This window comes from Castor canadensis, chromosome 11, assembly GCF_047511655.1.
Source record: "Castor canadensis chromosome 11, mCasCan1.hap1v2, whole genome shotgun sequence".
Taxonomy (NCBI): domain Eukaryota; kingdom Metazoa; phylum Chordata; class Mammalia; order Rodentia; family Castoridae; genus Castor; species Castor canadensis.
The window spans coordinates 46,275,168-46,296,010 of record NC_133396.1 but is presented as its reverse complement, the minus strand read 5'-3'; positions in this window follow the sequence as shown (position 1 = coordinate 46,296,010).

The window sequence follows — 20,843 nt, the reverse complement described above, 5'->3', positions numbered from 1 at the left end:
TGCTTCTGGTTGGCAGAGAGAAGCGTTCCAGGGGCTCTTGTTCTTTCATTTATTTATGAATCCACATTTCAACAAATGTTTACCAAGCAATGCCTCTGTAACAGGCCCCGTGCTGCGGTCTGCAGGGGGTCTGGTCTTAGATTTAGGGGCAAATCAGCTACTCTGGGTGACTTGTGCTTTCTCTGCACCTGTGTGCACACTGTGACCTCAGCACAGGGAGCGTGGGGGAGTGCCAATGCAAGCAAGTCAGCTTAAGTTTTTGCAATATAGCTTGTGCCTGCTGTGGGGTAAACTTGATGTACTAAGCGATATTAAAAATGCAGCTATTTCTGAAAATTTATTATGCACATTCTCCTGAACACATTACACTGGTCACAGTACATTTACAACTGCTAGGCCTAGAGTGGGGACAAGTTAACACTTACCTAATGGCGTTTCACAGATGTAAATGCTCTGGAGCTGCTGTGATGGGCTAAATGGCCCAAAGAGGGACTTCTTCCTTCCTTGAGGTCTAGGGAGCTGCTCACCTCACCGGCCTTAGCTTTCCAGATGTGACATATGAGGCCTGGGGAGACAGAGGGCCTGGCTTGAGGCCCTACCAAGCAGATCTATGGCTCACAGCTGAGGCTCTCTACATCTGCCCCCCCCCCCCACCGCCCTCAGGAAGGACTAGGCTCTGTCCCTTCACACTGTCCAAAGTCTGATCCACCAGGCTGGAAAGAGGCTCAGGGAAGAGGCTCACCTGCCAGGAGGGACTTAGCAAGGGGTCATCGGGCTGACTTTGACAGATCAGATCCTCCAAGTCCTCTGAGGAACTTCCAGAAAAGACCTCTGGAAGGAAGAAGAGTGTAGTTTGAGTCTTAGGTCACAGAGTGCATCCACCATCACCCCTGGCCCAGGCTGGTGGCCATTGAAGATTTGTTCAAGTAGCCTTCAGTTCTGGGGTGGACATCTCAGATTCTAAGTGGATCAGAATGACAGGAACTTGGTGCTGGGGTGTAGCTCAATATTGAGTGCTTGCCTTACATGTGCAAGGCCCTGGGTTTGATCCCCACCACTGCTCCTGCTGCCCTCAAAAAAAAAAAAAAAAAAAGAAAAAAGAACTCAAACTAACAGTTTTGAAACCTAAGGCAAATGGCTTTGAATTAATGATGAAATTCAAAGGTATTAACAATGCAAGTGGCAGTTTCCAATTATAACTTGTTCCACTTCTTAAATTCATAAAATGTTTCAGTCATACAAAAAAGGCCTAGAGTATAACATAAAGAATGTCGGTATTCATTAGCTGCCTTAAAAATAAATCATTCCAGGTTCTCCAAAAAGGTAAATAAAAGTCCCTGAGGATATAGGTAGGAATGCTTGCCTAGCAGGTGCTAGGTCCTGGGTTGATCTCTATCACCACACTAAAAATAAATAAATTTAATGTTTATTTATTAATTTAATTTTTTTTATTATTGTGATAGTTACAAAAGTTCTTACAATATATCATAACTGAATTCACCCACTCCATCATTCTTCACCCCCCCCATTCCTGGAATAGTTTCAGCAGATCTCATTTTTGCATTTACATACATGTGTACATGTATACCTGAGTACAGAGTTTCTGTTTGAAACAATGAAGAAAAATGTCTCAGAAACAGGGACAACAGTTGTATGGTATGGTGGCTCTAATTGATGCCACTGACTTGTTCACTTAATATGATTGCCAGGTGTGGTGGCATGCACCTGTGATCCCAGCTACTTGAGAGGCAGAGATTGGGAGGACTGTGACACTGGGTCAGCCTGGGGAAAAAGTTAGCAAGACTCCACCTCAATCATAAGCTGGGTGTGATGGCACATACCTGTCACCCCAGCTGTGTGGGAGGCAAAATAGGAGGATCAGAGTGGGTCCAGGCTGGCCCTGGGAAGAAATGGGAGACCCTGTTCAAAAAAGAAAACTGAAAAAGGACTGGGGGACATGGATCAAGTGGCAGAGGGTCTGCCCAGCAAGCTCGTGGTCCTGAGTTCAAACCTCAGTACTGTCAAAAAAAAAAAAAAAAGGTTAAGATGGGGAGGCTGAGGATGTAGCTCACGCCAAGCTTTCAAGAGACCCTAGGTTCAATTCCTAGCACCTCATAAAAACAACTAAAATAGCAAGCCTTCTTATCTATATTTTACCACAATTTAAAACAATGTGTTATAGGCCAGACATGGTGAGTTCCAGGCCAGCCCAACCTACAAAACAAGACCCTGTCTTAAGGGGAAAAAAAAGAAAAAAAAAAAAAAAAAAAGGATGAAGCATTTCTGTGTGGACTGATGGGGACAGTTTTTTTTTTTTTTTTTTTTTCGTGGTCCTGGGGTTTGAACTTCACCTTGAGCCATTCCACCAGTCCTTTTTTGTGAAGGGTTTATTTGAAATAAGGTCTTGGGAACTGTTAGCCTGGGTTGGCTTGGAACTGTGATCCTCCTGATCTCTGCTTCCTGAGTAGCTAAGATTACAGGTGTGAGCCACAAGTGCCTGGCTTGGAAGACACTTTGATATTCTTTTTTTAAATAACAAATTTGATATAAAAAATCAAATTGTAATCTTTATTACAATCACTAAAAGTCAAATTTTAACCACTATTGACCACCCATATCTACTCTTTTTTTTGTGGTACTGGGACTTGAACTCAGGGCCTTCACCTTGAGCCACTCCACCAGCCCTAGTTTTTGTGAAGGGTTTTTCAAGATAGGGTCACTCAAACTATTTGCCTGGGCTGGCTTCGAACCATGATCCTCCTGATCTCTGCCTCTTGAGTAAGGTAGGATTACAGGTGTGAGCCACCAGCGCCCGGCATCCATATCTACTCTTGAGGCAAGAAATATTTCATCAGCTATAACACAATACCAGCATTTTTCCAAGTAACAAAGGATTACACAAAGTATCTCTGAAAATTTTTCTAAAAACACACACATTATTTTCCTATGTCAAATATGTTTTAAACTATATAGAGTCTGCTTAGAGAAAGAAATTTCAATTATACAGTAACAAATGTCAAGTAAAACTGTAATGTTATCTAGTATGCTTTAAGTCACCTGTTCACAGCGGTCATAATTAAGTCTATGTGCATACACTTTGTTATGCACATACAATCTCTGTGGTCTACAGGGATTGCATCTTTATATAAATTTAGCTGGAAATATATTTTAAAATGTTCAAGAATGACACATTGATATTCTGATGTAATACAGGTATTTTCATCGCTCAGATTTATTATTAAATAAAAAGAGATATAAATAAAAGGATGCATACATGTGAATGTAGGTATATGCATAGATATCTCAGAAGAATAAATGGAACTGAAGAGAGAAACTCATCTGGGAAGGGAACTGGGGGTAGGAAAGTTTTTCTGTTGCACATTTCCACTACATGCATGTTTTATCTGTCGTGGAATAAGCAAATCCACAGAGACGAAGCAGAATAGAGATAGCTAGGGGCTGGGGGTGAGACAAGGGATTATTGTAGAGTTCCAAAAAGAGTTCTGGAAGTGACAGTGGTAATTGTACCACACTGTGAATGTGCTTAATGCCATGGGACTGTACACTTAAACATGGTTATATGGTAAATTTAATGTTACATCAAATTTCACCACAATAAAAGAAAGTAAGAAGCCAGATGTGGTGGTGCAAGTCTATAATCCCAGCACTCAGGAGGCTGAGGCAGGAGGATTGAGGGCTTGAGACCAGCCTGGATTACATAAGTGAGACCCTGTCTCAAACAAACAAAGTAGGGAAAAAAAATCCCACAGTGAAAACAATTTAATTGCACGCTTTGAAAAGTAAGAATGATTAAAAACGTTTTCTCTGGATCTGTAGCCCCTGGGCAAGTCTTAATCCTGGTAGCAGGAATGGTGGGAGGTGGGAGTCTGGATGTTTGCCCATCAGGCAGGACCCCCCCATGGAAGGGTAGCTTTGAGGCCTGGGGTCCTCCTTCAAGCCAGAGATGGAAGCTCCAGTGGCCCCACAAGCACTGCCTAGCTCCCCACCACTGTTGTGGTCCCCATTGATGGTCCCTGCAGGGCCATGTTTCCCAGCCCCAACAGTTCCTTCCACTGCTACTCTCACCCTGGTCCCATGCCACGAATTCAGGACCTTGGATGACCTGGGTCTCTGTGTCATTTCGTCCTAGTCAGCCCCTCCACAGTCCCTCATTCCTTGGCAGTGCTGTCCCCCTACTTCTTTTTGAGGCTCCACTCCTGATGCCGTGCCCCAGCCTCCCCGCCCCAGCACCCTCCATGCGCTTCTCCATGCCTTTGCCAGCCAGCACACAGCCCTAGTCCTAGACTGCTTCACTGTGTGGCCTTCCACCACCACACCTGCAGCCACTGCGCCCCTTGGCAGACTGGGGGTGCAGGCAGGGTGGGGGATGGTCAGACACCATAGGAAGGACACCTAGTCCACAGGGGGAGCAGTGCCCCCTTTGCCACTGAACCCTTGACAGACCCAGTCCTCCGCCCCTCTGTCCACTAGCAGGTGCAGTGCACCGCCTGAACTGTCTGTGTCCCAGGGTCTGGGGGAAGAGTTTGAAAATCACTGACTCTCAGGGAAAACCCAAAACACAGCCACACAGAGTAGACCCCCTAGAGCAGAACCACTCATCACCCTTGCTTGTGAACCAGCGTCTCAGCTGGGCCAGCATATCATTTACTTTTCATTTTTCCATAAAAGGACTTACTTAAAAATACATCGAGGAGGGCTGATAGTGTGGCTCAAGTTGTAGAGCTCCTTCCTAGCAAACTTGAGGCCCTGAGTTCAAATCCCAGTACTGCCAAAAAACAAGCCCCTCCCACCAAAAAAAAAAAAAAAAAAAAGAACAGAAAACAAATCAAGTTGCTGGTAGCTTAGTGGTAGAGCATGTGGTCAGCATGTTCAATCCCCAGCACCAAAACAAACCAAATAAAAACTCATTAAATACCCAGGTTAGCTTTGTCCTGACAATTGTATATTTCTCTACTTGTACATTGAGATCAACATAGAATCATTAAAATAAATTATTATTGCATTTGGTAAATGAAGCTAAGAAAATTGCCCAAGTCTCACAAGGAGAAAGAGGAAAGTCACCACTAGAGCTAAGCAATCTCATTCCAGAATCTACACCTTGACCATCACCAGCCCTGACCTGTCAGCCCTGCCACCCGAGGCTGACGGTGACCTGTTCCCAGGCCTCCTCAACAGGCCAACTTTGCTGAGCACGGCAGACCTCCCTCTTTGTAGGTGTGTGGAGGGCGAAGCTTTGATGAGGTTTACTTACCATGCTTGATGGAGGACACTTTTCTTTTGTCACACCCACAGGACAAGGACCTGGGGTCTGACACCCTAGGCAAGGCCAGGTCTTGAGGCTCCCTCTGGTCTTCCTCAGAGAGCCCAGGCATCTGCCGCAGGTTAGCAGTGGGGCAGCCCCTGCCTCCTTGCCCTGCCTGCTGGACCCCTGACCCCTCCTCTGACCCGCTCAGGAGGCATGGCCTTGACCTCCATCCTGAGACTTGAAAGCTGAGAAAGTGCTTGGCAACAAGGCGGAGGATGGAAGAAGGGGTCCAGAAAGAGGGACGTACACAGGAAGGCCAAGCAGGAGATAGTGTGGTGTGTCTGCTTGTGGTTGGGGCTGGCTGGAGCTCAGGAGGTAAAGGGACCCTACAGGGACAGAGAGATGGCCAAAGGACCCTACTGCTCTGGCCCCTTCGGCTTGGCACAGGGTCACCCTCCCATCCTTCTCCCGAGTGCTGCCGATATGGCACAGCCTGTCGTGGCAGAGCTTTGGGTGTGTATCTGTCTAGAGTGAAGGTGCAAAGGGTCTTTACAGCTCCTCCAGCCCCTCTGCTGCAGAGACCTTCGGGGTCCTGCTGGGACCAGGATGCCCGTTGGGTGGACCTCGCCTACCTTGGACCATCTGGCACACTCCTGAGCTGCCCTCGACGCTCTGCTCGGGTGTCACTTCCTCTGTGAAGACCACGCAGGTGAGTTTGCCACCATGACCCTCTGGTATGGCTGTGCCTGCCACCTTGTGGGACAATCACACCTTGCATGATTATTGCTCAAGTGCCTGTCTTCCCCCAGTGACTCATTTCTTGAGGACCTGGCTTTGTGGACCTCAGGCTGTGGAATCCACCTAACTTCCTTGGAACCCCATGGGCCTTGGAGGCAGCCATGTTCCCAGGGTTTTGAAGCTGGGTCAAGCAGGGTTTCCATAGCACAGAACATCTTTGTTACTGTGGAAACTGAGGCCCAGAGAGTGATCTGCCTTGCCCAAGGTCACACAGTCACTTAGAAGCTGGACCAGGGTCCCAGCTGTGTACCTTCCCTGTCCAGGGTGGAGGGGGTGGCAAGCAGGGTGGCTCTACCCTCTCTTGCCAGCTGAGATTCTTTGAGCACAGCCTGTGCCTCAGGGCTTGAAGTTCACCCCAGTGAGGTCCCCGGGGTAGTTGTTTTTGGGGCCATTCAACTGTAGCCACAGTGGTGACAGAACCTCAACCCCCCCTCCCACAGGGCCTTGGCAGAGGTACTTAGTATTCAGGAAGAAACTTTTCATCTCTTTCTCCCACACTCCCTTCTCTTCTTCCCGCCCAGTCCCACAGACTGAAGCCCAGGCCTGCCTCAGGGCCTTTGCACTAGCAATTCCCTCTGGAATATCCTCCCACCAAGTCATCTTGTAGTGGTTCATTCTCACTTTTCAGTCTCAGCTCAAGGCTGGCTCCCATAGAAGTCTGAGGAACCCATCAGGAGCAGCTGTGTTCTGTCCTGTTTATTGTTTATTTTGTGCACACTCCCTGGGGACAGGGACCTATCATGAGCCTGGCCCACAGTCAGTGGGCACTCAACACACAGGGCAATGAAGGGAGGCATCTGAGGCAGCAGTAAGGAGGCCATAGGGTTACAGGCTGGATAGCTGGGAGGAGGAGGAGGAAGGAGGCCCACAGAGGCCCGCCCAGCCCAGCCTAGCCAGGCTCTTCCCTGCCTGTGCACCTCCACTCTGGAATTGGCCTTGGAGATAGCAGCGTTTGGGGAGGGGGGCGGGGAGAACGGAGGGTCATCCATCAGCCAGCGACGTGGAGAGCCTGGCAAATCAGGGAGGTTGTCTGAGGCCCCTTTGCTGAGTGTCTGTCTGACATTCCAGGTCGTCTGGGAGCCTGATAGGCAGGCTGCACCCATGGGGACTGGAGACAGTCCAGGTCTCCAGTCCTGGTTGAACAGGGAGGGCCTGGCCAGGGCTCCCCAGGCACTTCAGTGTGTTCTCCCAAGGGTATCTGAGTAGGGTCCCCTTGAAGCCTCTCTAAGGGTAGAGCCCCCATTTCATCCTTCCAGGCAGGCTCTTATTTTGTTTCAATTTAGTACACAAGAGTGTAGAAAGTAGCATAATGAACCCAAAAATGTACCTACCAAAATTACCATTTCTATCTTTTTTTTAAGAGACATTTTTTACCTTCAAAAATTGTGACTATCGGACTCGGCGTGTAGCTCAGTGACAGCGTGCATGCTTAGCATGCATAAGGCCCTGGGTTCCATTGCCAGCACACATTCAAAATTGTGACGATGGCATATGAAATTGCATAAAATGCAGACACGGTAACACAGCGTAATCACCGGTGGAATCATCGCGCTCCGCATGGGTCCCTCTCATCCCTGCCCCGATTGCATCCTGATCTTTATGACACCACTGCCCACTTTTCTGCTCTTTTTGTTTTGTTTTGTTTTGTTTTGGTGGGGGTCGGTACTGGAGTTTGAACTCAGGGCTTCATGTCTACTGCTTGAGTCACACCTCTAGCCCTTTTTCCTATGTTTTTTTTTTTTGGTGGGATTGGGATTTGAATTCAGGGCTTCACACTTGTAAAGCAGGGGCTCCACTGCTTGAGCCACATCTGCAGTCCATTTTTCTCTGTTTTGTTGTTGTTTTGGCAGTACTTGGGGCTTATACCTTAAGTTACTTCCTCCAACACTTTTTTGTGATGGGTTTTTCGGGATAGGGTCTCGTGAACTATTTGCCAGGGTCGGCTTGGAACCTCGATCCTCCTGATCTCTGCCTCCTGAGTAGCTAGGATTACAGGTGTGAGCCACCAGCACCTGGAACTCTGTTTTTGAGATATTTTGAGATAGGTTGGTTTAGACTTCGATTCTCCTATTTATGCTTCCTACTGTAGCTGGAATGACAGGCATGAACCACCATGCCCAGCTACTGGTTGAGATGAGGTCTTGTGAACTGTTTGTCAAGGCTGGCCTCAAGCTGTGATCCTCCCAATCTCTGCCTCCTGAGTAGCTAGGATTGCAGGCATGAGCTACTGGTGCTTGGTCCTGTTCTTTTAAAAATATGAATACAGCCTGGCACTGGTGACTCATGTCTGTAATCCTAACTACTTGGGAGGCAGAGAATAGAGGATTGAGGTTCAAGACCAGCCTGGGCAAATAGTTCTCATGACTATTTTGAAAATACCCAACCCAGGAAAGGGGCTGGAGGAGTGACTCAAGTGGTAGAGCACCTGCTTACTCCTGAGTTCAAACCCCAGTACCACAAAACAAAACAAAACAAAACAAAAAACAATTAAAACATTACAGATAAAAATTTCCCCTCTTGTATACCAACTGCACCCCAGGACACAAGCCCAGTTATGAAACTTACCTTCATCCTTTTAGGATGCACGTGATATTTTTACTATGGATATTTGTATTAAAGCAGTATCATTTTATATAGTTTAAAACTTTTCATAATTGGTAGCAATACTGTATATATTATAGTGCAAGTTGTTTACTTTAACTCTAAATGCTTTTTTTTTAAAAAACACAGCTTTATTGAAGTCTAATTTATATGTCATAAAATTCAACCATTTCAAGTTTACAATTTAATGATTTTTAGTAAATTTACAGAGCTGTGCAACCATCAGCATAATTCAGTTTTAGAACCTCTCCATTTCTCTTAAAAAGCCTAAATGCTTTTTTTTTTTGTATTATAAAACTTTTACTAGGATATATTCATTATATGGGGGGGATTTGTGGTGACAATTCCAATTAGAGTTATATTGTACGTTATTTACATTGCCCTCATCATCTCTCTCCCTCAGTCCCCTCCCCACTCCCTAAATGCTTTTCGTTTTCTCTCTCATTTTTAAATGCTTTGGGATACACATTTTGATAACTACCCTTTAGAAAGCTTCTAGTAGGTGCCCAGCACTGTTTGGAGGATGTCACATGTGTTACTTCATTTGGTCTTCACAGTCACTCAGAAAGGTGAGGCGTCTTTGAGACAATGACAGAGAGACACTGAAAGGGTCTGTGCCCAAGGTCACCCTACCAAAAACTGGCAGAACAGACTGCGAGTCCTGAGGGCAGGCTCTAGTCAGCCACTTGGTCCTAAGACATGATCGCTCTGAACCCGAGCACTTTTCCTGCTGTTGGGTATGTCAGGCAGACACTGTGACCCTGCAGCACAGACAAGAAACTGGGGCTTGGGAACATCAACGATCTTCTCAGGATCATGGGTTTGGGGACTAGCAGAGCTGGGATCTGGACCAGGGCTGTGTGACTTCCAAGCTGGACTGGCCCCTTGCTGGTCTCCTCTGCTACCTTCCTTCCACGACAGAGAAGGAAACAGGGAAAGAAAGAAAGGGCAGATGGGTGCAAAGAGAGGGAGGGAGACATGTGGGGCCCAACTTTAGAACCATTTTATGCTCATGCACATACTCACGAATACACCCTAGTAGCCGTGCGTGTGTACACACACAGGTACACAATGCACACGTGTGCACACACGCCCATGCACACCCACAAGGCACACTACATACTTTGCTGTACAAACACTCCGTTAACCAGAGTTGGTATTCAGAGGTCCTTTGTTGCTCAGGGTGAAGCGTGTGTGTGCATGGGTGTATGGACGTGCATGGGAGTTGGGGGGTGTGTATGTGTGTGGTATGAGATTTCAGCTCTTTGGGGTCCTCTGGAGCCCTTTTGGCAGGGTCCCTCCCTGAAGGACACTTCCCAGCAGTGGGGCTGGGCACTGTGGGGGTTCCATAGTTTCAGCACCTGGGAAGCAGGGCGGGGAGTGGTCTCCGGCACTCCAGGCCTGTGTTGCCAGGAGTGGACTCCACCATCTCTTCTCCCTGGCCTACAAGCTTCCGCTCCCAAGACCATTCCTGTCACTGCCCTCATTTGAACTTTAGAGGCCCCAGCTAAAAAACAACAGCAAACAGAGAGCTAGTGCATGAGGTGTGTCCCACACGTGGCTTAACTACCAGCCTAAGAGGTGAGCATAGTGACTACTGCCACTGCCTGGATGGAGAAACTGAGGCACAGATGTATCTGCAGGGCCCTATGCCAGCAAGAGTTGGACTCCAGGTTCAATCCCAGCTGTGTGTCTACACCATGTGGATTCTGTGCAGTGTAGCTTAGAAGACCAAAACCACTCAGCAGCTACCCCAGACCTGGAACCCAGGAGTTCTGGTGTCTGATTCCCAAGTCTCTGTTCTGCCCTGGTAGGCTGTCAGGGTCATGATGAAGTCTTCCCATCCAATCCAAGACAATGTGGGAGAAACAGAAGACGGTGCAGCAAAATTTTCAGTTAAATTCCCCTAATTTAAAAGACAGCCCTTTTCTCAAAACTTTCCCTCTGTCCTGAAGTGAGGGTGATCATGTTTTCAATTTTTTGGTTGATTTGAACTCAGGGCCTTACACTTGCTAGCCAGGCACTCTACCACTTGAGTGCCTCTTTTTTGTGTTGGGTTATTTTTGAGATAGGGTCTTGAGAACTATTTGCCCAGGCTGGCTTCAAACCTCGATCCTCCTGATCTCTGCCGAGTAGCTAGGATTACAGGTGCAAACCACCAGCACCTAGCTTCTTTTTTTGATAGGGTCTATGTTGCCCAGTCTGGCCTTGAACTCAAGGTCCTCCTGCCTCTGCCTCCCAAGTGCTGGGATTACAGGCACGCACCACAACACCTGGCTGTTCGTTATATATTGTTAGTTGCATGCCATCCCCCAAATCTGGGGTGATTTTCCTGGCTTATGGAGCTCCTCAAGTCTGAGCCTCATTAGGGTGCCCCCTGCTCAGCCACCCCAGCTTGACAATGGGTCTTCATTTTCTTTAGTCTTTGTTCCCCAGTGTCATACCTGTGTGTGCTAAACAATCTAGTTGCGGAAACCTACCCAGGATGTTTGAAATCTTTATGCTGTGGGCTCAGACTCTGGATTGAGTCCACAACAAAATAGAGGAAAGCTCTTTTTCTCATACAACAGTCAACTTCAAGGCAACTTCAGCCCCTGGGAACTCAGCCAGTTCTTGGGAAGTGAAGGAATCAAAGGCCCCTGAACAGTAAGAAACATCTTTGGAACAGAACTCAGTTTAGAGCCGAGTTTGCCTCCCAGCAAACCCAGGGCAATGACTGGTGGAGCTGGTTTATCTCTGTCCACCAGCGAACGCCTGGTCTCCCCAGGGGCACAGGCAGCAGAGCCTGAAGGAGGCCATCTGGGGCTGGTCTCTTGGGCCTGTGTTCAGAAGTTATCAACTGCACCTCCAACTCCCTGAGGCCATTTAGTGTGAGGGCAAAGAGGCCCCCTTCTTTTCAAAGCACCCTGAAAAACAGACAAAATTTCCAAGATACTTATATGCTCATCTGGAAAATGGGGGTGATCCTAACCCATCTTTGGAAAATTTCTATAAAGGTTGGGGTATAGCTCCGTGCTTAAAACATGTGCAAGGCTCTGAGTTTGATCACCAGTCCCCTCCCCCAAATCCATAAAATTGACTAAAAAGCAATCATAGAACCAAACAAAACCCAAACAAGAAAGGGAAAGGATAAACTTCAGTTATCTGGAATTCTCAGGAAGAGTGTAGGGCACTCCTAGATGGGTGGGAGGTGGGCAGTCAGAGTAGACCCCCCCCCAGAATTATCAGCGTTGTGTATGGATGGGAGCTTGCCTCTAGGGGATGACCCTCTGAGGCAGGGCTGGTGTCCTAGACAGTCCCAAGGGTCCTGTATTAGATTCCCCTGCTGTAGCTGGCAACTGTTCTGCGCCCCTCTGGGTACAGATTGAGAGGGTGATGGGCAGGCCATTCCAATAGCTACCGTTCACTGCTGCACCATTCTGAGCACGTGACCAGCATCACTCCATGTAATACCCACTTTTGTTCTTTCCAGAACATTGAGCCTCAGAGAGGTTAGGTTCCTTGTCTAAGGTCTAGTCAGTGGCAGAGCTGGAGAGAGAACACAGTTTGTCTGACCCCAGGGGCCTCAGCTTTCTGACCTTGACTCCCAGATCTCTTCACGCAGTTGGTGGGAGGCCCAGCTGTGTGGGACTACTAAGAAGGACATGCCTGCTTGGGGCCAGCGGTGCGCCCAGCTGGGGACTGACCTCACAATCTCTCTCACACTGCAGTGCTGCCAGCAGCAGGCAGAAAAAAAGCTTTTATTTCTCTTTCCCCAGATACCAGCTCTGACTCCTCCAATTTCCACCATGATCACGGTGTTTTGTGAGTCAAGCAGGGTATAAGGAAAATCGCTCTTTCCCTGGAATAATTTATCATCTTGTTATTTCCATTAGCTGACCCTGTTGGAACCTATTCCGTGCTGAGCTGTTTGAATTCCCAGATTGGAAATCCCCAGGCTGGGCAGGAGGGAAATGCTGCTTCTTGGAAGCCTTAGGAACAGATGCAGGAGGTGCTGGCAGCCACTATGTCTGCGTGGGCATGGGGTGGGGGGCAGTGTGGGACATGGAGCACAGTGGGAAGGGACTGAGGACAGAAACCAGAGGGACTTTTGTTTCTTCTTAATCCCGAGGCGGGTGTGCTGTGGAGGTCCACAGGGCTCTGATGGGAGTGGAGGTGGCCAGGGGCTGCTGGGACCTAAAGCTGGTGGAGTGCACTGTCAAAGGAAGACAAAGTCATTGACAGAGGACTCCAGAAAAGTAGGGGACTCCTAGACCAGACCCTGGACCAGGGCACAGAGCAAGGCTGAGGATGTTGATTTCAGTTTTTGACAATTTTAGGAGACTGTGTAGGCAAGTGTTATGGTTTGGATCCCAATGTCCCCAGCGGCTCACGTGTTGAAAGCTTGCTCCCCTGTTGATGGTGCTATTGGGAGCTGGTGGAAGCTTTAGGAGGTGGAGACGAGTGGGAGGGGTAAGGTTATTGGAGGTGTGACCTTGACCTTGTGAACAGACACTGTGATATGAGCAGCTTTACTCTGCCTTGTGCTCCTACTGTGATGTTCAGCCTTGCCACAGGCCCAAAGCAACACATCCAAGCAACCATGGATGAAAACTCTGAAATAGTGAGCCAGAATAAACCTTTCCTCCTTTTAACTTATCTCAGGTATTTTGTCACAGTGATAGAAAGCTGACTGACACAACAGCCATGCAGCGTAACAGCACAGGCCTTCAGCTCCAATCCTCCCTCTCCCACTTGCTGGCTGTGCTGTCCTGTGCCAGTAACTTAACCTCTCCCAGCCTCAGTTTCCTCATCTGTGAAGTCAGGCAGGTGAGACTAATGCTCACCTCCAGCATTATGGGGATTAGCTGAGCCCACAGTAACCTTCCCCTGCAGTGTGTGTCAGCTGTTCACAGTGATCAGCTCTCCCCAGTTTGCCTGGGGACTTTCCTGGTTTTAACACTGAAAATTCAGACTCCCAGGAAACGCCTGAGATCTGGGAAAACTGGGAGGGGGGCTCCTCACCCTGGCTGTGGTCTTCAGGCTCTTCAGTCTACCAAAGATGCCACCAAAGTCCACATCAGTGTGCTGGGGAAGACTTTGCTATGATTTCTGCAAACTCCTGGCAGTCTTGTGTCACCTCTGGCTCTGAGGTCAGCTTTGGGAGGGGGCAGAATTGGGGGCACAGAAAGGCTCATATATAAGTTTCTGAATCACAGACTCAGATGTGACACTTGTCACCTTCTTCCTCCAAATCCATTTCCACAAGGCTTTGAGGTGTTTGGGAGCCTGTGGGCATTTAGGGTGAGATGAGGAAGGGTGCCATCAGTGTAGTGCAAGTACTGTCACATGGATGGTGACGCACTTGTCCTTTCTCCACCCAGGGGTGTGGGGGGCAGTAGGGGCTTCACCCAGGGATCCCCTGCCTCACCCCATCCTCTGGCCTCTGTCCTTTGCTCTAAATGTGGTCTATTCTCATGTCTCTTTTGTGGGCACATTGACATGTGTTTTCAGTATCATCCACAATCAGCCTTTAAAAGTATTTTCTGGGGTGGGGGGCGTGGCTCAAGTGGTAGAGTGCCTACTTAGCAAGAGGCCCTGAGTTCAAACCCTTGTACTGCCACAAAAAAATGTATTTCTGGAGGCAAGCATGGTAATACGTACCTGTGGTCCCAGCTGCTCTGGGTGGGGGCTGAGGCAGGAGGATCGCTTGAGTCCAGTAGTTGTTGCCAGTCTGGGCATGATGAGCGCCTGTCTAAAAAAAGAAAATTCTTCCCCAAAGACAATCCTCTCCTCAAGAAGACTCGTGGGGCCAGCTGTTTAGATAATATAGGCCTGTTTCACATGAAATTGTTCTGAATTATTTGTCTAGACTTGGAAGGCCCTAAGAGTTGGGAAAGGCCACATTTGCCGTCTTTTCCAGGCTCTGGGGAGCACCCAGCTCTTCAGAGGCAGATGGCTCTGGGTTGCCACTAATAGCCTGGCTGATTTCCCTCCTGGGTGGGTCTGGCTCTGCTCTCATGTCTGCAGCAGCCACTGCGGTGTTCAACTGAATCTCAGTTCCCATCACGGAGGGGCCTGGTGACCAGGGATGAGAAGCTACAAAGGCCCAGACCTTCAGGGTCAGGAGACTGTAGCACATCTGTGTCTTCCTCTTATTTCACAGGGAGGTTGAGGCGCCCACCTACCGGCACCACCCCCTGGAGGCAGCAGAGTGGAGGAGAGCCAAGCTGCTGCATTTGAGTGATTTATTTGAAAATTCTTCTGTGTGAAGACTGTGATGTCTGGGTCTGCATACACATTTAGGGCTGGTTAGTTAATATGTGACGGAAAACCGTTAATCCTCACCTGCAAAGCCATCTCAGGACTGCGATGAGGACATGAGGACGAGGGAGGAGCACTGCAGTGTTTTTGATGGGTGGGGGTCCATGGGGTGTAAGGTGGAGGGCAGGTGATGCCAGGCAAACTTTGGTAGGGGGTTGCAGAGGCACGCTGACATCTCCACTTGGACCCTTACACTTTCCAGAGCCCGGCGGGGAACCCTTCCGTGGCCTAGGCTGGAAGAAGCCAGGCTGGGTGGGGGCTCTGACTGCACAGAGGATGGGGAACTTCCTGGCAAGCCGGCCAGACCTGCTACTCTCCCTCAGGTGGCTTTGGAAGCCTGGCCTGGTCCCCAGGCAGAGGACTCATTGAAGCCCAAAAGACTGGGTCCTTAATGACCTGTGAGGGGCTTGCTTCAAGATCAGTTCTTCCTGGGGAGACTTTTAGCTGCTTTGAAGTGAGTGAGTCATAGGCTGGAAACCCACAGCTTGTGGGAAGTGTAGGTTGGGGCTCCTGATCTGCTGGCTTTTCCCCAAGGATGGAGCGCAGCCAGGCCTGGACCTGGGAGTGTTTCTACCAGTCCTCCCACCCACCCAGGCTTGCATCCATCCTTCCAGTGCCACGGCATTCATCCTTCTGTTCATCTGTCCATTCTCTCAGATGCCCTTTGGTACACTGGTCCACACAGAACAGTCATCCACTGATCTCTCTCCATCTATCTGCCCAATGCACCACCAATCTACCCATTCACCCACACACCCACTTGTCCATCCATCCCCCATTCATCCATCCATCCATCCCTCCATCCCTCCATCCCTCTATTCATCCATTCAGCAATAATTCTTGACAGCTAACCAGAGACCCCAAGATGAGTAAGATACGGCTTCTGCTTTTAAGGAGCCAGTGGAAGACACAGGCTCTAGGGAACCCAGCGTTGCTCCATCACATTCTAGAAGCACAGCCCAGGTGCTGCCAGGCTCCTGCCTAGGGAAGAGCCGACACCACCCAGCTTTGGGGACTCTTTTCCCCTTAAAGAACCTGGGCAGAGGGGGAGGAGACAGTAGTAGGGAAGGAGGGAGGGAGGGAGAGAGGAAGAGAGAAAGGGAAAGGCTTCACTTGTCAGCTGCTCAGCGGGTACAGTCAGACTTAAAATGTCCCCAAAGAGTGCCTGCAGAGACGCAGGGGTGAGCACGCTGAATTATTTCTCCAGTAATTGGCACTGAAGAAGCTGCAGACATCCTGGAGTCCCCATCAAAGGGCTCAGAGCTTCGGCCTGCTCGGTGCAGATGCTGCAGCTTGTGGGACTCTTGAGCTCCCAGAACTCCTGCCCACCTCTCCCTACCTGTACTGTACAGAGGTGGGTGGGTGGGAGACAAGCTTTCCTTTGCTGTTTGCACAAGATGGTCCGGGGTGGGGGTGCTGATGTGTGCTGGTTGGAGCCCTGACCATTCTCAGAGCCTCATGGTAGCTGCTGATGAAGGGAGAAGAGCAAAGAGCTTCCAGGCCCTTCTCTGCAGGGGACACCAGTATCTGGCCTCGAGGCGGGGGGGGGGGGGGGTGTCTCTGCTATGCTCTGCCCACAGGGCCAGGCAGCACCTTCTCTCCACATGGTCTGGGCGAGGCCAGCCTCAGGATTCCCTTCGATCTCATTCCTGCCCTGTGCAGAGGGTCTGACTGATCACACTATTTTGGAAACAGTTGACTGTTTCTGTGTGTGTACTAGCATGTCCACACAAGTGGGCATATCTCCCCTGGTGTCCGTCTCCCCTGGTGACGGCCTCTTCCATCGTGTTTCTGGCTGGTACCTGGGGTGCCTCTTCAATATCTGGGCCCTTTGTCTAGTCACCTGATGCTGGTGACTAGTCACCTTCTTCCGAAGGCAAGGGCAGGGGCAGCTTGGGTGGAGGATCAGACAGGCTGCATCCCCACCCATCTCAGCCTCCTTCCTGCTGTGGAACCCAACTGTAGGACAGGAAACTTATCTTCCCTTCCCCCCATCTCAAGGCCAATCACTGCTGCCTGTGCAACAAAAGCCAGTTGAAAAGAAGAGCATAGAACATTTGTTTACTGTTTTGTGTGACGTGGGGGCTTCCTAAGGAAATGAAGACTGGAGGAAGAGTGGAGTGTTTTGTAGTAGGTTTGATGAAGAAGGGACCGTGGTGGGGACATGTGTTAGGGCAAATGGGGTGTGAGCTAACTGTGGGAGAAATTCAAGCATGGCTTGGGTCCTGATTTCTCTGTGTCCTCTCTCTGGAGAGAAGGATGCTCTTCCCTCTAGGGATGTGGAGGACCCCTTATGAGGGTCTTCTGACCTGCTTCAAGAGAAGGCCAGTGCTGGACACCAGTGGCTCACACATGTAATCCTATCTACTTGGGAGGCTGAGATTGGGAGGATCAAGTTTCGAGGCCAGCTCAGGCAAATAATTCGCAAGACCCAGTCTCTAAAATAACCAGAGACAAATGGACTGCAGGTGTGGTTCAAGTGCCTGCTTTGTAAGTGCAAAGCCCTGAATTCCAAACCCCAGTACTGAGAGAGAGAGAGAGAGAGAGAGAGAGAGAGAGAGAATCTCCAGCCTTTATGACTTGCTTTAGGGAAGGGTCACCTGTCTCTTCTGTATAGGCTGTTCCTCAGATTCTCTCAGCTTCAAACATTCAATGCACCAGGGGGCTATATTTTGGGGTAATGTGTCCTGACCCCCACTTTGATATAAAGGACAAATCAAAAAGTACCCCCATGTTGGTAGTGGGGCTGGGATGGGGTCCAAATGGCCCTCTGGAAATTCCCATCACCCCTTTGCACCCAGGAGCTCTGGGGAACACAATTAGAAAATTTCATTTAGTTCATCTGTCTTAGGTGGAGAGTGGTGACAGACACACAGGCCTGGCAGCAGGGCCAGGATGAGGACCCATGTCTGCAGGCCAAATGTTAGCAAGTGGCTGTTTCTGGATTTTAAGATTATGGATATTTTTGGGGGTGGCAGGTGGGGATGTGTTTCTTTTTATTTTTTGCAGGACTAGGGTTTAAACTCAAGGCTTTGCACTTGTAAAACAGACACTCTACCACTTGAGCCACGCCTCCAGTCCATTTTACTCTGGTTATTTTGGAGCTGAGGTCTTGAACTCTTTGTGTAGGCTGGCCTCAAACCTTGATCTCCCAAGTACCTAGGGTTATAGACATGAGCCACCACTGCCTAGCGATTTTACCACAAACGTTTTTGTTTTACAAAGGGCAGGCAGGTGCCCATGGCAGGATGAGCTGGCTGTGGGAGATTGAGAGATGAGCTGGGGGCCTGTGGAAGCGCAGTGCCCCTCTTGAGGGCAGGGGCCACGCTGTGGTCCTCACCTGGCACCCATAGTCCTGGGGGGTTGCAGGTGAGTGGTGCAGACAGGTTGGACCAGGCTGCTTGATGGAAGGAAGCTTCTGGAAACCCTCTGGTCAAACCCATCCTGCACTTGCCCAGGTGAGGCCAGAGGGACAGCTGCTTGACTGGACCCTCCCCTAGGTATGGATGAAGGAGATGCTAGCTCCTGCCACTCTTGGCCACATTGGGCCAGGGACATGAGGCTGTTGCCAACTCAAGGGCTGTGCAGTGACTGGGCTTTATTCTCATGTCACATCAGCAGTGGGAAGTGCCCCAGTGGGACAAGGGGCTGAGTTCCCCCTACCTATCTAGAAGTTTCCATGTGTGCTGCTGATGCAGCCCAGCTGCCCTTTAGCCTGCGCCCGCTTCCTTTGCTCTCAGAATCCTGGTTTGTTTTCACAAGCAAATCCCAGCCTCACACTGCAGCCTCAAGAGCACAGTCTTTGGTATCTGACTACCTTGGATGCAGTGCAGATGCTCTTGACCTCTTGGGGCCTCAGTTTCCTCCTCTGTGAAATGGGAACAGTGAGAGTACCTGACTCCTCGGTGGGTGAGGATTCCCCAAAGCTGGGAGCAGGTGTCTGACTTGACAAATGGTGGCCACAGTGATTATTATCTTCCCCGCCCAGCAAAATGCTTCATCTCTTCCTGGCCTTGGCTCAGAATGGAGGGCTCTGTTTGTTGTCAGCAAACAAAGCCCAGAGGGGAGGAGGCGGGAGCAGCGAGGAAAGCAAGGGAGGGAGGAAGGGGTGCTCCCCTCCCACAGCACTCACAGTGACAATTCACGGGAGGAGCAGGGACAGGCAGACACAGATAACTCAGGAGACAACCTAGGGATGTGAGGCCAGACAGTGGGGGTTTCGAGTGAGGGAGAGTTGCCAGCCCCCACTTTCTGGGGTGGAAATGGTTCTAATGTGCTGAGCCTGTCAGAGATGACAGCTTGGGGCTGCACATCTGTCCAGGGGTGGGGCATGGCAGCAGGACTCATCTTGATGAGTCACCTGGAGATGGGGGTTTACCCTGTGGCCTGTAGGGGACTGGGTTTTTTCTGCCAGCCTGGTCCTCCTTACTTCCCCTCCTGCCCCAGCCAAGGTCTATGTCAGGTCCCTCAGCTGGTGTGGGCTTGGGGATGCCAGCCCCAGGAAAGGCAGGGGAACAGTGCAGTGGTCCTCCAAGTGGCTTCCCAACGGGGATCCTGGGCATCACCTTCTCAGCCCCACCCCCAGCCCCCGAAGGCCACCTGGGGCTCTGTTTAATGGCCCACTGGGGGACTCTGAGGCAGCAGGGGGGAGGGGGCAGGGGCCACATCTGTTTTTGGCACCACCAAACTCTAGCCTCGAACACTGTGCCTTCCCCTAGTGGCTCAGGGCAGTTGAATATCAGTGTTCAAAGCCCCAAAGAGCAGAGAAGGGGCATAAGTTGTACCCAGGCACCATGCAGCCACTGAACTCTCTTCTTACTAAACAATGTCTGAGGCTGGGATGCCTCTGAATCCCACAGGGTAGATAGCTAGCAGCTGGCATCGGCTTGCTGATCATCGGGTAGGAGTGCTACACTGGTTTCTTTCTTTCTTTCTTTCTTTCTTTTTTTTTTTTTTGTCAGTACTGGGGATTGAACTCAGGGCCTCAAGCTTGCTGGCCAGTGCTCTACCACTTGAGCCATGCCTGATCCTTTTGCTTTTAGTTCTTCAGATAAGGTCTTGTGCTCTTGCCCAGGCTGGTCACGGACCACCATCCTCCTGCCTCTGTCTCCCAAGTGGCTGAGGTTACAAGCCCAGCTTGACTTTCATGTCTTACACATTCATAATAATCCTGTGAAGGAAATATTATTCCCATTTTACAGATGAGAAGACTGAGTCACGAAGTCCGTGGTGGAGCTGGGATTAGAGACCAGGTGCCCAAAGTCCATGAGTATTCCACCTGCTGCCTCTTGGGGACTACTGGGTTATCTGCTATTTGAGATGCAATGTGTCACTTTTGTGCTATCTGATATTGACAGACATCACAGAACAATTCTCTCCTCTCCCCACCCCCCAGCCCCGTACACACTATGAAGAGTTCAGTTCCAAAAGTCAATTTGTAAGATGGTTGCTTGGGACCCAGAAAGCATTTTTGTAAAGAAATAATCTCTTGGTTCTCAGGCAAGCCCACGAAGAGCCCTTGATTCCCAAGGCAGATCCCCCATCCCTAAGGGAGGGCCTGGGTTCCATCTTCACCCTTAACATGGGGCTCCCAGAAGTAATTTGTGGCAGACCTGTCTCTAGGAACTACATTTGGGGTTCCCCCTCTGGGCTGGGTCCGGCCCTGACCTAAGGTTCTGGTGCGGGCCCGGCATGGAGGTCCATGTCGCATGGCGTCTGAGAGGGCGTTGGTCCCGCACAGGGCATGTGAAGAGCCGCAGTTGGGGGCTACAGACACCTGCGGGCCAGGTGTGTGGATACATGAGCTCCTGGACTTAGGATGGGGGTTTCATAAACCCCTCCCAAACGGAAGACATCCCAAGGTGAAAGAGTCGGA